Consider the following 13,744-nt stretch of genomic DNA (forward strand, 5'->3'; position numbering starts at 1 on the left):
AGGCAAAATAGGATAGGGGTAAACTGAGTATAGGTTCGGTGTGTCAAGGGAGCCATTGGAGAACAGGCAGATTTTGCCTTAGTGTGCATGTGGGACCAGATATGCTAGGGCAGTGATGGCTAACCTTGGCAATCCACATGTTTCAGAACTACATTTAACATGATTCTTAGGCACTCTGAAGTTTAGGTAAGCATCATGAGACATGTAAGTGCCAAAGGTTAGCCATCACTAGACTAGGGCGATCAGTCAAATAGGTTAGCCATCACTAGACTAGGGCGATCAGTCAAATAGGTTAGGGGTGTCAAGAGGGTGGTGGGGGTTAAATAAGAATATGATAGGTTATTATAATGGTGATTGGCTATAAATGGGTTCATTTAGGTTAGAAGCATTAAGTGGGGGGTGGATGATCCATCTTTAAGGGCTTAAGCAAAGAGTTAAAAGGACATTTGTTATTTTTAATGATTCAAAAAGAGAATGGGATTTTAAACAACTGTCCCCAATTTACTTCTTTTATCAAATGTGCTTTATTTTCCTGTTATTATTTGTTGAAAGAGAAGCTATTCACTACTGGGAACCAAAGAAAATAGGCATTTTTGTGCAGCCACCAATCAGCTGCTAGCTCACAGTAATGCATTGCTGCTCCTGAGGCTATCTAGATATGCTTTTAAACTAAAGGCACAGAGAGATTGGAGTAAATTAGATAATATAAGTTAATTAAAAAGTTTAAAATGGCATGTTATGTCTAAATCATGAAATATATTTTTTTGTTTTATGTCCATTTAAGTTGTAGATGAAACATTAGGGGCTTACATTTAGGTTAGGGCAGATTACAGGGGGCATGATCATGCATTAGGGCATAGTCCCAAAATAACTTATTTATGGGATGATGAATCTTATCTTTATTATTTTGAAGCCCATGAGAATCATTAGAGGAACCATACCACTAACAATATATTTTATTGTCCCCTTTTTGGGAGGAGTTAAATGACATAAGAAATGTCTGGAATGCCCATCACATTCGTACCTCTAAAAACACAAATGTACCTTCTGGAATACCTGACATCATGTATTTAGCACCTTACTTGTGGGGGGCAGAAGACCTACCTGTTCCTACCAATGACCATGATTTATCAACATGCAAAACAGACTGCAAGTTTCTGAATTCGATTCAATGTGACACAGATGTCTTAGTGACGTGCAGTGAGGTCAGGGGCTGGTGAGGCACTAGATATGATATGCCAGAGAAACACATATACCGCGGGTACCCCTAACATGGCAGGTTTTAATTATAGCTGAACCTGTGCACAGGTAAAATAATCAACTGATGGGTGAGAGCAAGTTAGTAACCATGGTTACTGCTCAGCTGATTATTTCACCTGTGCACCGGTTCAGCTATAATAAAAACCTGGCCTGTTGGGGTACTTGAGGACCGTGGTTGAGAAACACTGCACTAAAGCACCAGCTCATCTGAAATATGTTAATTACCTACACAGGCATATACACTCACATATACAGGCAAAGACACACACCACACAAATTCTACACACACACACAAACACACACACCACACACACACCACATGCGCTCTACACCTCCACAAACACATACACAAACCACACATACACTGACACTACACACACCACACACATGCATACACACACAAAAAACACATACATACATGCACTACACATACACACAAACATACATGTGCACACACCACACAAAACACACACTAAACACTAGCATACACACAATGCCCACAAATACAAACACACATGCACACAGGAACGTGTTAGAAAATGTTTTTTCCATTCAACTTATGTTACTTGATGCTTTATAGCAACCTTTATTAATGATCCAAATTTTATATTGTAATATCACTACTACCCCCAAACCTCAAAGCCTCTAGTTTTCCTGAATTTACAATCCTAGTTACTATTTAAAAATATGTGGATGTAGCTTAATAAATTCAGAATAGATAAGAATTATTAAATAATTGTATTTTACATAAAGGACAAGTTTTGCCCCCCTGGAATACATATTATTATAATCCATAGTGTTTCACGTTATACTAAAAAAGGCATATTGTAATGAAAATTAAAAGCTGGCTTACAGCAATCAACATTTCTACAAATATAGCTGTAACAACCAAAACTCCCTTTAAATCCAGATATAAACCAAACTCTCAAATATAATGCCTTATAATACAAGCACAGCTATATTACACATCACACCTTTATTACACAACACGCTGCATTTTAACATCATTGATATACTTAAACATTTATTCAGCAATTAATCTAAAAGAAAACTAGACCCTTATGTATCACTACATTTGTTATAATTTATGTATTTTACACATCTTAGTTTATTTCATCTCTTATTTTTAAACTTGGTAAGGAAGAAACCTTCAATAATTAGGAATGTGGAGATATATTGGAGCTTACACTGACTAGTGCAGACATCCACATAACCTCCTCACCTCTACAGAACTCTTAGGAAAACATAACTTTTGGAGCACAATTTAACCCCATGTCTGCCAAACGGGGCTACAGTAGACTGCATTGAAATACACTGCAGCCATCTCTTGCAGCCAAGGGGTTAAACTGTGATCTGGATGTTATATTTTAACTCTCTGCAATAGCAGTTTTTCTTTTCCTCAATGACAAGGCTGCAGCCATTAATTAGAAGCTTGCAAATTGTGTGTTGTCTGTAAAGCAAACCCGGCCTGGCATCAAGGTTAATGTGATCGCAAATCACAAACCACCCCACACATTTATTACCACAGTTCACTCTCACACTGTTGACCTCTCCTCTTGGCAGTAGTATCAGATGTGTGAGTTATAACAGCAGCATGTCACCTACAGCACAGCACTAAAATTACAATAAATGCCACAACAAACAACAAACTATCTTAATTATTCTAAATTTAATTATTTTCCTTTGAAATCTTTATGACTAATAGATTGGCTCAGTGAGCGTGTACACACACAGTGTTCCTCTATGTGTATGCCTAGCCTGGCTATAATGTGGTTTTCTAATAGTCACGTCACAGCATATACATAACATGTCTCTGTGTGCACATATATTGCGGGTCAGTTTCTTTGTCTAGTACAATGTGCTGTTTTGTTTATTCCTGTATATGGTGCAGGTATCTATGTATAACCCAGGGTTTTCATTCCACTAACCTGATCAGTCGCAGCTTGCACTCATACTCCATGTGACGACCACTGACTCCTGACACTTGATCCACATCGTAGTCGCACATCATTCTGGGATACTGAACTAGTTTGGCTCCAGCATAGAGGCTGCTTAGTAGAGCAGCCTCTGTTGCAGCGTTAATGGCCGCAAAGAGCTACCAATGGGTGGCGCTAGTTAATACAGTACTGTTACCATTTCTGTTGCGCAATGGGAGGGCAGCTGAACGGCTCACTGCCTCTCCTTCATTTAGCAAAATTAATGGATGCTATATGGCGGCACCCTGCGGAGAGGGGGGTGGTGGGTACCCATGAGTGGGCGGGGTCAATTAAGGTACACAACACAAAACTTTTTTATTATTAATTATTAAAAAACTTTTTTGATGATTTGACAGGGTTGACACTGCCTCACCTGCCTCCTATCACTGCACGTCTGTTGGAAGAGAGAGATGACTTGAGTTTCCAACTAGTGTGTTAAAGGCTTTGGAAATATATAAAACTGTAAGAGATGTTGTTCGTCAACTGCTTATTGAATAGCAGTCTGTTATACTTTTACCCATAATTCATGATGTAACAAGCAACTTACTCTAATATTATTTGACTGTTTGACTAATGTTTGTAGAAATAAATATATTAAAAGAACCTAAACTGAATATATGTATTGTTGTCTCTTCCCTATGCCTTACACTCTTACAGTACTGCTCCTACCTATACTAATAGATATGGTTATGAGCATCCAATGATTTACACAGATTTATGATTTACATAGAGCATATAATTTTAGACATATTTACTTCAAATATTACATTTGTTTTGTTCTTTTGGTATCTTTGTTGAAGAAACAGCAGTGCACATGGGCGAGCCAATAGCACAAGGCCTATATGTGCAGCAACCAACCAGCAGCTCCTGAGCATATCTAGATATGCTTTTCAACAAAGAATACCAAGTAAATGAAACAAAATAGACTAAAATTGGAAAGTTATTAAAATAACATGTTCTATCTAAATGACAAATCATTAAAGGGACATGAAATTGGGCTTTTTGTCCCTTTAATGAGGGGTCATTTGACCCTCTGGTTATCATGTGGTCATAATAAAAATGACAGTTTTCTAAACTGTTAAGCCCCAGTATTACAGTAGTAAATGTACAAGGGTTTTGAAGTGGTATCTCTATTAAAAACAAAAATAAATAAACACAGCACTATTTACTAGAAGGCTTTAATAGGGATTTAAATAAACTAATTACACAGACACTCCCAGCTTTACTTAAGATACCTGAAACTCACTTAGACATAGTTGTAGAAAGGGTACACAGGTTAGGAACTGCATCTCCTTCACAAAATATGAGGCCAAGACCAATCATAGCGAAATTTTTGAACTATCAAGATAAAATAGCTTTTTTACAAGCTTTCCGTAAAAATCAGCCCATATTTCTTGAAGGAACAAAAATATTACTATTTCAAGATTTTGCAAACGACACCGCCTCAAAAAGAAGAGAGCTAGCTCCAGTTTGCACTAAATTCATACAGCAGGGATTGCGAGCAACAATTGTATACCCCGCTAGACTCCGCTTATTACTTGATAACGTTGTACATTTTTTTGATACTGCCTCTGCGGCAGAAGCTTTTCTTATCAAAAATAGCACACCTGAGTAGATGGGTCCCTTAGGACAATAGTATTATAGGTAAAAGTAGATACAACAATTTGCCCACAAGATGGGGTCCTTTCAGAATAGGGTAACAGATGGCTCGGTGATTTTGCCATCTGGCGCGGGTATTGTGTCTTGTTTGTTGTGTTTCCCCCCCCCCCTTTTTTTTTTTTTTTTTTTTTTTCCCTCTTCTCTCTTCCCCCTTTTTCTCTCTCCCTCTCGTTGCTCTCCCTCTTGAAATCTAGTTATTACATAATATGACAGGGATTAAGCTTACCTCCTGGAATATAGGAGGTCTCACATCACCTATTAAAAGAAAAATGATAATTGCACAGTTAAAGAAAATAGGTACCTCTATTGCTTTCTTACAAGAAACGCACTTAAAGACTCAAGAAGTTCTTAAACTTAAATCCTCATGGGTGGGTGAGGTTTTTTCTTCCCCCAGCCGTAGTCGAAAAGGTGGAGTTGCCATTCTACTAGGTAAAAAACTTAATTATGAGATAGTGCATAATGAGATGGATACAGAAGGGAGGTTTATTATTCTGAAAATAAAGATTGCTAAAATTTTGTACACTTTATGTAATATTTACGCCCCAAATGTTTTTGATTTACCATTCTGGGACGCATTACAGGCAAGGCTCATGGCATGTGCGGAGGGTCTGTTAATAATGGCTGGTGACTTCAACATGGCTCCACAATACCCAATTGATAGAATGAGACAACAGCCGTTAGCCAAAAAAACAAAAAGAGATAATCTTGAGGCAAAATTGTTCTCCAGGATATGTTCTAACCTAAAAGTAAGAGATATTTGGCGATCCCAGAATCCGGATCAGCGTGAGTTTACGTGTTTGTCAAAAGCGCATAAATCCTTATCTCGGATTGACTTATTTTTGATAGATGAGAAACTATGTAAGAATAAGGTATTGACTCAAATCCTGCCCATTGCGATCTCTGATCATGCGCCAATATGTCTCGAGTTAGTATCGTCCACTTCCCCTTATACTAATTCTCGCTTTGTTTTCCCTAAATATCTAGCTTCGGACTCTAAGTTTAAAAACTATGTGGAAAACAAGCTTGCGGACTTTGCAGTGTATAATGCTGAAGCCAAAAACCGTCCGTCTTTGTTTTGGGAGACTGCCAAGGCAGTATTAAGAGGGGATATCTTGGCTTATTCTATTAGGCAAACTTAGAAACTTAAAAAACGAGAGAATGAACTTCTCCGGGCAGTTACAAATGCATACAACTTATATCTGATGGAAAAAAATCCACAGAAATGGGCCAAATATATTAAAGCGCTCGAAGCGAGAGATTCATTTTGGCTATATAGAGCTACTCAAAAAGATATCCGGTTTGCCGCGAAGCTGCACAGATACGGAAACAAGACGGGAAAACTTTTAGCTAAGCTAGTCAAGCAGGATCTAGGCTCCCAACTAATAGATGCATTAGACAGTAAAGGTCAAATATTTAGTTCCCCTCAGGATATTGTTCAAATCTGCTACGACTATTATAAAGATATATATTCTGCTAGACCATCTAATATTGCGGAGCGTCAGAAGTTCTGGGCAGAGATCTCTTTTCCAAAGATATTACAGGCCTCTATTGAAGATCTTGGGTCTCCCATTACGGACTTAGAAGTGACTAAGGCAATTAAGGACTTGGCATGCAACAAAGCACCCGGTCCGGATGCCTTACCCAACGAGTTCTATAAAATAGCACCAGTTGCTATAACACCGTATTTAACATCATTGTTTAATCATATGTATATACAGGGCAATGAACCTACATCTAACTTTACAGCCTCATATACGTCACTGATCTTAAAGAAAGGAAAAGATGCAAAAATGATAGAATCTTATAGACCCATTGCACTCATGAATACAGACTACAAACTGTTGGCCTCGATTCTTGCTCAGCGACTTCAGTCCCTCCTACCCTCTATTATTAACCCAGATCAGGCTGGCTTCATGAAAAATAGGAATTCAGCGGCTAAAATAAGGGAACTCCTGCTCACGCTAGATTTCTTCTCAAATACCATGGCCCCAGATCAATCCTCGCAAGATGATAATATAGATCTAGCAATCTTAGCTATAGACGCCGAAAAAGCCTTTGACTCGGTTCACCACGACCATTTGTTATTTTCACTAGAACAGTTCGGGTTGAAAGGTAATTTTGTTAAGTTTATTGAAAAAATGTATCACACGGCCTCTACAAGATTGATAGTTAATGGGTTTTTATCTTCGGAGATTGTGTTGCATAGGGGAACCAGACAGGGGTGCCCCCTTTCCCCGCTTCTTTTTAATATCTCTATTGAACCCTTTGCTGTAATGATAAGACAAAAATTGGGGGGGATTGGGATTGCTGGGCAGGAGTTGAAAATAGCGCTGTACGCTGATGACATTCTTCTCTACCTTTCCAATATATCTAGGAATTTACCGAGTCTATTGTCAATTATACAACAATTTAATTCCTTCTCAGGATATAAGGTGAATATAAATAAATCTGAATTTCTCTGGGTTAGGCAGACAAAAGATTCTCCTATAAATATACCTTTTTCTATAGTAACTGATTCATTTAAATATCTGGGTATTATTGTCGCAAGTAGGCCTGATCGGTGGTATTCTCTTAACATTCTCCCTGTTTTAAATAAAGTTAAAGATGCGTTCAAAAATTGGCAGAATTTACCTCTATCATTATCTGGTCGTGTAGCAATATACAAGATGATTTTACTGCCTAAAATACTCTATGTTCTTCAGAACACTCCACTACTTTTAAAAAAGAATGACATCACTTCATTCAACTCACAACTTCGTTCCTTTCTGTGGCAGGATAGGAAGCCTAGAATTTCTCTAGTAAAACTTTCCCTACCGATAGAATTTGGAGGCCTGGCCCTACCTGACCTAAGAGCATATAACTATGTGTTCTTGGCACGTGTCGTGGCGGATTGGCTAGTTCAACGTAACTATGTTACAAATAATAATCTTGAGGTTAGCATTATGTATCCTTTCTCACCGTCTGCGCTTATCCATATGGAGACTAAGTACATCCCACCTCAAATTAAAAGGTGTCGATCTATATATAATATAATGTTGGCATGGAAAAAAACTTGTAACTTATTAGGTATGGAATATCGTGTATCGAGCTATTTACCATTCCTGGGGAACCCACAGTTCCAATCGGGAATACCATCTTCAATCTTTTTGAATTGGAATACCCTGGGGGTTGTTAGGGCTGTGCAGTTTCTGGATTTACAAAATAGATGCATTAAATCTTTTGATGCGCTTAGACTGGAATTCAAGCTTTCCCAGAGAAACTTTTATGCGTATCTTCAAGCCAGACACTACGTTATGAAGCTTTTGAACGATTATGGGTGGAATTGGTCATTGGGGCAATTGGAGAAATGGCTCATATTGGCAAAGAACGGAATCATGTCAATTTCTCCATGTTATTCGCTGCTGGCCTCTGTTAGAGGTATAATCAACTTAGATAATATGGCTATTGATTGGGCTAGATTGTTAACGAAAGAAGTAGTCCCTGACACACCTTATCTCTCAATCCAAGAGGTTGCTCGAACAACTCTCTCGGCTACGTGGAGAGAATCTCATGTGAAGTTATTATATAGGACATACTTCACACCAGAAAAAGGTTTAAGATGTGGAAACACGAGTTTCAATGCCTGTCCTAAGTGCTCCTATGCCTCGGCGGACCTCCTGCACATGCTTTGGACCTGCCCAAAAATAAAAAATACCTGGTGTAAAGTTCAATTTTGGTTAAGTAAAGTTCTAAATCTCCCTTCACTAAATCTCCTAGACTCAAATATAGTCTTTCTATTATTTCAGCAAGAAGATAAACAGCTTAATACTAAATTTATTAATATAACTATATTGGCGGTTAGATACCTTATTTTTAAAAAATGGAAAATGCAGACTGTTCCGAGTATCCCAGAAATTAAAAATCACATAAAAAAACAATGTATTCTTGAACAATACAATGTTAAAATGTTGATAACGATAATGACATTATTAAATTCTTTTGTAAGTGGTCAGCATTTATAAAATCATTTCCTCTAGCTGAAAGGGAATATCTGTTTTATTCTCTACGTAATACTGATTTAGTCTTGTTGGGAGCATGGTGAGGAGAGACGGGGGGGGGGGGGGGAGGAGAGAGAGAATTAATCTATTTTTTTTTTTTATTTTTTTTTTCTCCCCCTTTTTATTTTCGTGTTCATTTTTAGGCTCTAAAAGTCTAAATGTTGTTTTAAGTTGCTTAAAATATAAAAAATCCTACTCTGTGTGCTAATCTTTTATAGAAGGGTAATTTTGAAAGAATTTGTAAGCTGTTTTGAAATGTTCTCTTTTTTTTTTCGATTGTTGATACATAACGTTATACCTGGCCCTGCGTGGTACAAGAAGGTTGAAATTATTTGTTTGTACGCATTGTTGGATATAAATAAACAATTTAAAAAAAAAAAAAGGGACATGAAATTGGGCTTTTTGTCCCTTTAATGAGGGGTCATTTGACCCTCTGGTTATCATGTGGTCATAATAAAAATGACAGTTTTCTAAACTGTTAAGCCCCAGTATTACAGTAGTAAATGTACAAGGGTTTTGAAGTGGTATCTCTATTAAAAACAAAAATAAATAAACACAGCACTATTTACTAGAAGGCTCTTCTTTATTAACTGAGGGGTCCCTTAGCCCTGTGATCATCATATTGCCAGTCTAACCTGTTACACACTGTTATGAGCTGCTTATTCTATTTTCTTTATTTTATACGACACAGATTCTGTTATAGAGGGAGAGCCCCTCCCATCTCACTACAGTGCCCAAGCGGCTGAGCTACATGCACTCACCCATGCTTGTCAACTCTTAAAGGACAGGTCAGTAAACATTTACACTGATAGTAAATATGCCTTTGGGATTGTACACGTCACTGGTCAAGTATGGAAATTAAGGGGTTTTCTAACTTCTGCTGGTACCCAAATTGCCAATGCACCACAAGTTTCTGCACTCCTTGACTCTATCCATTTACCCACTTCCATCTCTGTCATGCATTGCATAGCACACACCCACTCACAGGACCCCATTTCACTTAATAATAGCTATGCTGATCGAATTGCTCAGCATGCAGCTTCTCTGCCACTTATTACAAATGAGTTAATTGTGTGCACTCTATCTTGGTTACAAACACATACAGATTAGGTGCTTGCAGTCATATTATGATAATTAGAATAATATATAAGAGAAGTCACAGCTCAAAATAAAAGCTGTGATAAAGAATGACAAGGCAGCACACAAGTAATCTTTTTTTTTTTTTTTGCATAAATAACAAGTGGTTTATTTGCTAAACCTACACATGTCAAAAACACAATTACCCCAAACCCATTGTATAGGTAAAAAAGGAGTGACATATATAAACCAGGCCTGGTTGTACCTATTATCTAACACAAAGCCGTATAACTACGGTTCTAATAAACAATTGTATGTAACAAATCATGTAAAATATTCCACTTGCTACAAACAAACATGTGAAAGATAAATATTGCAACAATTATTCCAATAAGACACAGATTACCAAATGTCCATTAGTATCAGAGCACTTAGTGTGAATCACACGCTCTGTATATACAATTGTTACAATGAAGCAGTTCCAGCGTTACTGATTGGGAAAACAACTTGAATTATTGAGCAAGCAGCCTCACCACATTCGCGGTACAAAGTTCCTGTGTGACATCCAAAACCAGCTTATATAGTTACCACTTGATCTACTTTTAAACTCTGCATATACCACATGCCGGATCTCTGGTAAATCTCCAAACAAAGCGGTTTGTGTAAAGGCTCCTATGCGGTTGATGCCTCCTTGTATTCACAGGACCGGAACTTCAATTCAAGACTGCTTAATGCTTGTCAGTTGTTAGAGCCACATCAGAGTAACTCGGTACGCTTCGAACCAGCTTAGAACCAGCTGCCATGAAATTAGCACTTCACTTCAAACAATTGCCGCTTCATGAACGTCAGGCATGACGCGTTTCGCCCCTCCCCTTTAGTGGGCTGACTTTAGGGCTTCATCGGATGCTTGTGTGTGGTAATAACACCACTTATATAGCTCAGTGGCTAATTTAAATATTTAATTGATGACAGTTTTAACACAGTGCTGCAACCATATACAAAGTAAGACAACAGCTTTTGTTTGCACATACATCATATTTGTTAAATAATTACATGTTATGCAACATATTTGGGTATCTTTTTCATTCCGGGATGGCAAAAAATAATAAAAACCACACAAGTTTTCAAAAATTGCAATTTTCACATCTCCCAACTTTTCTTATATTTTGGCCAAGACTAGTGACTACTGTGTATGCAACTGAGTTGATATATAGATAGATATACCAAGGGTTGTTATTTGTCCCCTACTAAGAAAATATTCTACAGAAAACATGAGAAGTCAATTTTTTCATTAAGGCCATTTGGAGCCAGTGTATTTAAACGATAAATCCATCGGGATTCATTCCTTAATAGCATATTATCAACATCACCACCACGGCGGTGCTGTTTTATATGTTGAATGCCAGTCAACTTGTGTGCTGCCTTGTCATTCTTTATCACAGCTTTTATTTTGAGCTGTGACTTCTCTTATATATTATTCTAATTCTCTGCCACCTATACTTCTCTCAGTCACCCACACTCACAAACCTCACCCTCTTGACACTACATTGTCTTCTCTTTACACTTCTCTTCCTGAACAAACTGTTTACCTCTGGAGTAGTCTTGGTCTTACCTGTGACTCTGTTGGTATCTGGTCCACTCCAGATGGACGCCCTGCTCTACCTCAACCACACCTCTCTCTCATGCTATACTTTCTGCATAACCAAACACACTGAGGTACCACACAACTTGCTGAAACCCTTAACAGACAGCGGTTTGCCCCCTGGTATCCATCAAGCTGCAAAATTAGTTGTATTGAATTGTGTGACTTGTGCTCAATTCAATAAAAGGGGGGAGCCTAAAGGTCCACCAGGCAGACGCCAATGGGCTTTTCAACCTTTTAAACGTCTACAAATTGAGTTTTCTGACATGCCTCCTTGTAGGGGTTTCAAACATTTACTTGTGATAGTGGACCAACTTACTGGATGGGTCGAGGCCTTTCCTACTAGAACTGTGTAAGCCCAAGAAGTTGCCAAGTGAATGCTAAAAGAACTCATACCCAGGTTTGGCCTCCACAGAGTAATTTAATCTGACAGAGGAACACATTTCAAAAGTAATATTATTCAGCAACTGACATTAGCTTTAGGCTTTAATTGGCATCTCCTTACCCCTTGGCATCCAGAAAAGCTCAGGCCAAGTGGAAAGAATGAATCAGACCTTAAAACATACTATTGCTAAAATTTGTTCTCAAGCAAGCCTTAAATGGGTAGATGCTTTGCCCCTAGCACTGTTTGGGACTCGCAGAAACCATAGGGGGGCCCTCAAGCTCTCACCATATGAACTGTTGTTTGGTAACACCTTACACCTGCCTGACCTTGCGGTGGGTGATGTACAAATAACTGCCTATCTTTTGCAACTGCATAAGCAATTACATTCTCTCCACAGACATGCCTCTCTCTCTCAGCCTTTGCCATTGGACGTGACTACACACCCCTTCCAGTCAGGTGACTTCATTTTAGTCAAGACCTATCAAAAGAAGCCACTGCAGCCTCTCTGGAAAGGTCCCTTACTGGTTTTGCTGACTACTCCAACAACTATTAAAGTTGCCAAGGTCCACTCTTGGATCCACTACTCCAGGTGTAAAAGATACAAAAAGATACAGCCCAGGCCAAGAAGCAGCCTGCAACTGACCAAAGAAAGAAGAAGCTGGGGCAACCAAGGCCTCTGAAGAAGGGGTAACCAAGACCCCCGACAACAAGTGGTTAATTCAGACCCTTCCTGGTTTGAAACTCCAACTAAACAAAAATAGTGAAATCTCACTAACTGAATGAGTGAAACTGAAAGATTAGTCTTCCTTACTCTTATTTTCATTGTCTCACTCCTCTGTTGATATCTTGAGTAACATTCCTCAATATGTCTCCTTTGTTTTGTGTCACTCTTTTGACCATGCTCTCTTACTCTATTTCCCAATATTTGTCTCCTGGTCAGTGTGTTTGTTCTAACCCCTTTACTAAATACTCTTGTTCTGGTAACCTTGTATCTGTGGCAGTTTTCCCTCCCACTACTAGATTCCCCAACAAGTGATTATACTCAAAGTCTGCAATAAAGGTCTTAAGGGTTTTGTGATCCAGTCTATTTGCATGGCCCCCACTAATGAATGTGGTTTGGAAATTATGGAGTGGGTAGCTGAGAAATGAAAGTCACCCCTCCTTGCTTGGCGTTCCCCTGTAACTACCTTTGCCACAACCCTTACTTATCCCCATGATTCTTTCCCCCATAATGATAATTTACCTAATGCCCAACGTTCCTCAGAGAACTGTCCTTTAGGTGAATAGGGACTAAACTGCATGTTATCCTACTGCAAACTATAGCCAATCACACTGAGGGCAACTGCTATATTTGTGCTCACATTCCTACTCATTATAAGGGGGGTATTCCTCTCATGGGTATTAATGTTGATTTGTTTACCAACTCTGCAAGAATGATGGGCATTGTTAATTGTTGTTATTGAATCTGGGAGGGGATGTTTCTGCACTATGTCATGTCACACCGCACATATATATATATATATATATATATATATATATATATATATATATATATATATATATATATATATATGTTTAGGTAGTTGTCTACTCCACCCGACGGCGCTTAGCATCCGGAAATAGCGGAATCGTCTACTACCTAACAACTTCACTCCTACCTTGTTTTTGCTTACCCTCTTGTAGTCCTGTGAACCATCTCAAAAGGGAG

The 13,744-nt window shown here is 38.4% G+C and overlaps 1 protein-coding gene across 1 annotated transcript in view; it reads left to right on the top strand.

Moving 5' to 3' along the window:
• The window catches only part of LOC128666786 (E3 ubiquitin-protein ligase TRIM39-like), a 100,138-nt gene extending 86,604 nt beyond the window's left edge, over positions 1 to 13,534 (top strand). Inside the window, exon 2 of the transcript XR_008403270.1 lies at positions 12,434 to 13,534. The gene's annotated coding sequence lies outside the window, so the exon portion shown is untranslated. The remainder of the gene's footprint in view (positions 1 to 12,433) is intronic.
• The last annotated feature ends 210 nt before the right edge of the window (positions 13,535 to 13,744 follow it).

The sequence above is a fragment of the Bombina bombina genome, chromosome 7 (genome assembly GCF_027579735.1).
Source record: "Bombina bombina isolate aBomBom1 chromosome 7, aBomBom1.pri, whole genome shotgun sequence".
Lineage (NCBI taxonomy): Eukaryota > Metazoa > Chordata > Amphibia > Anura > Bombinatoridae > Bombina > Bombina bombina.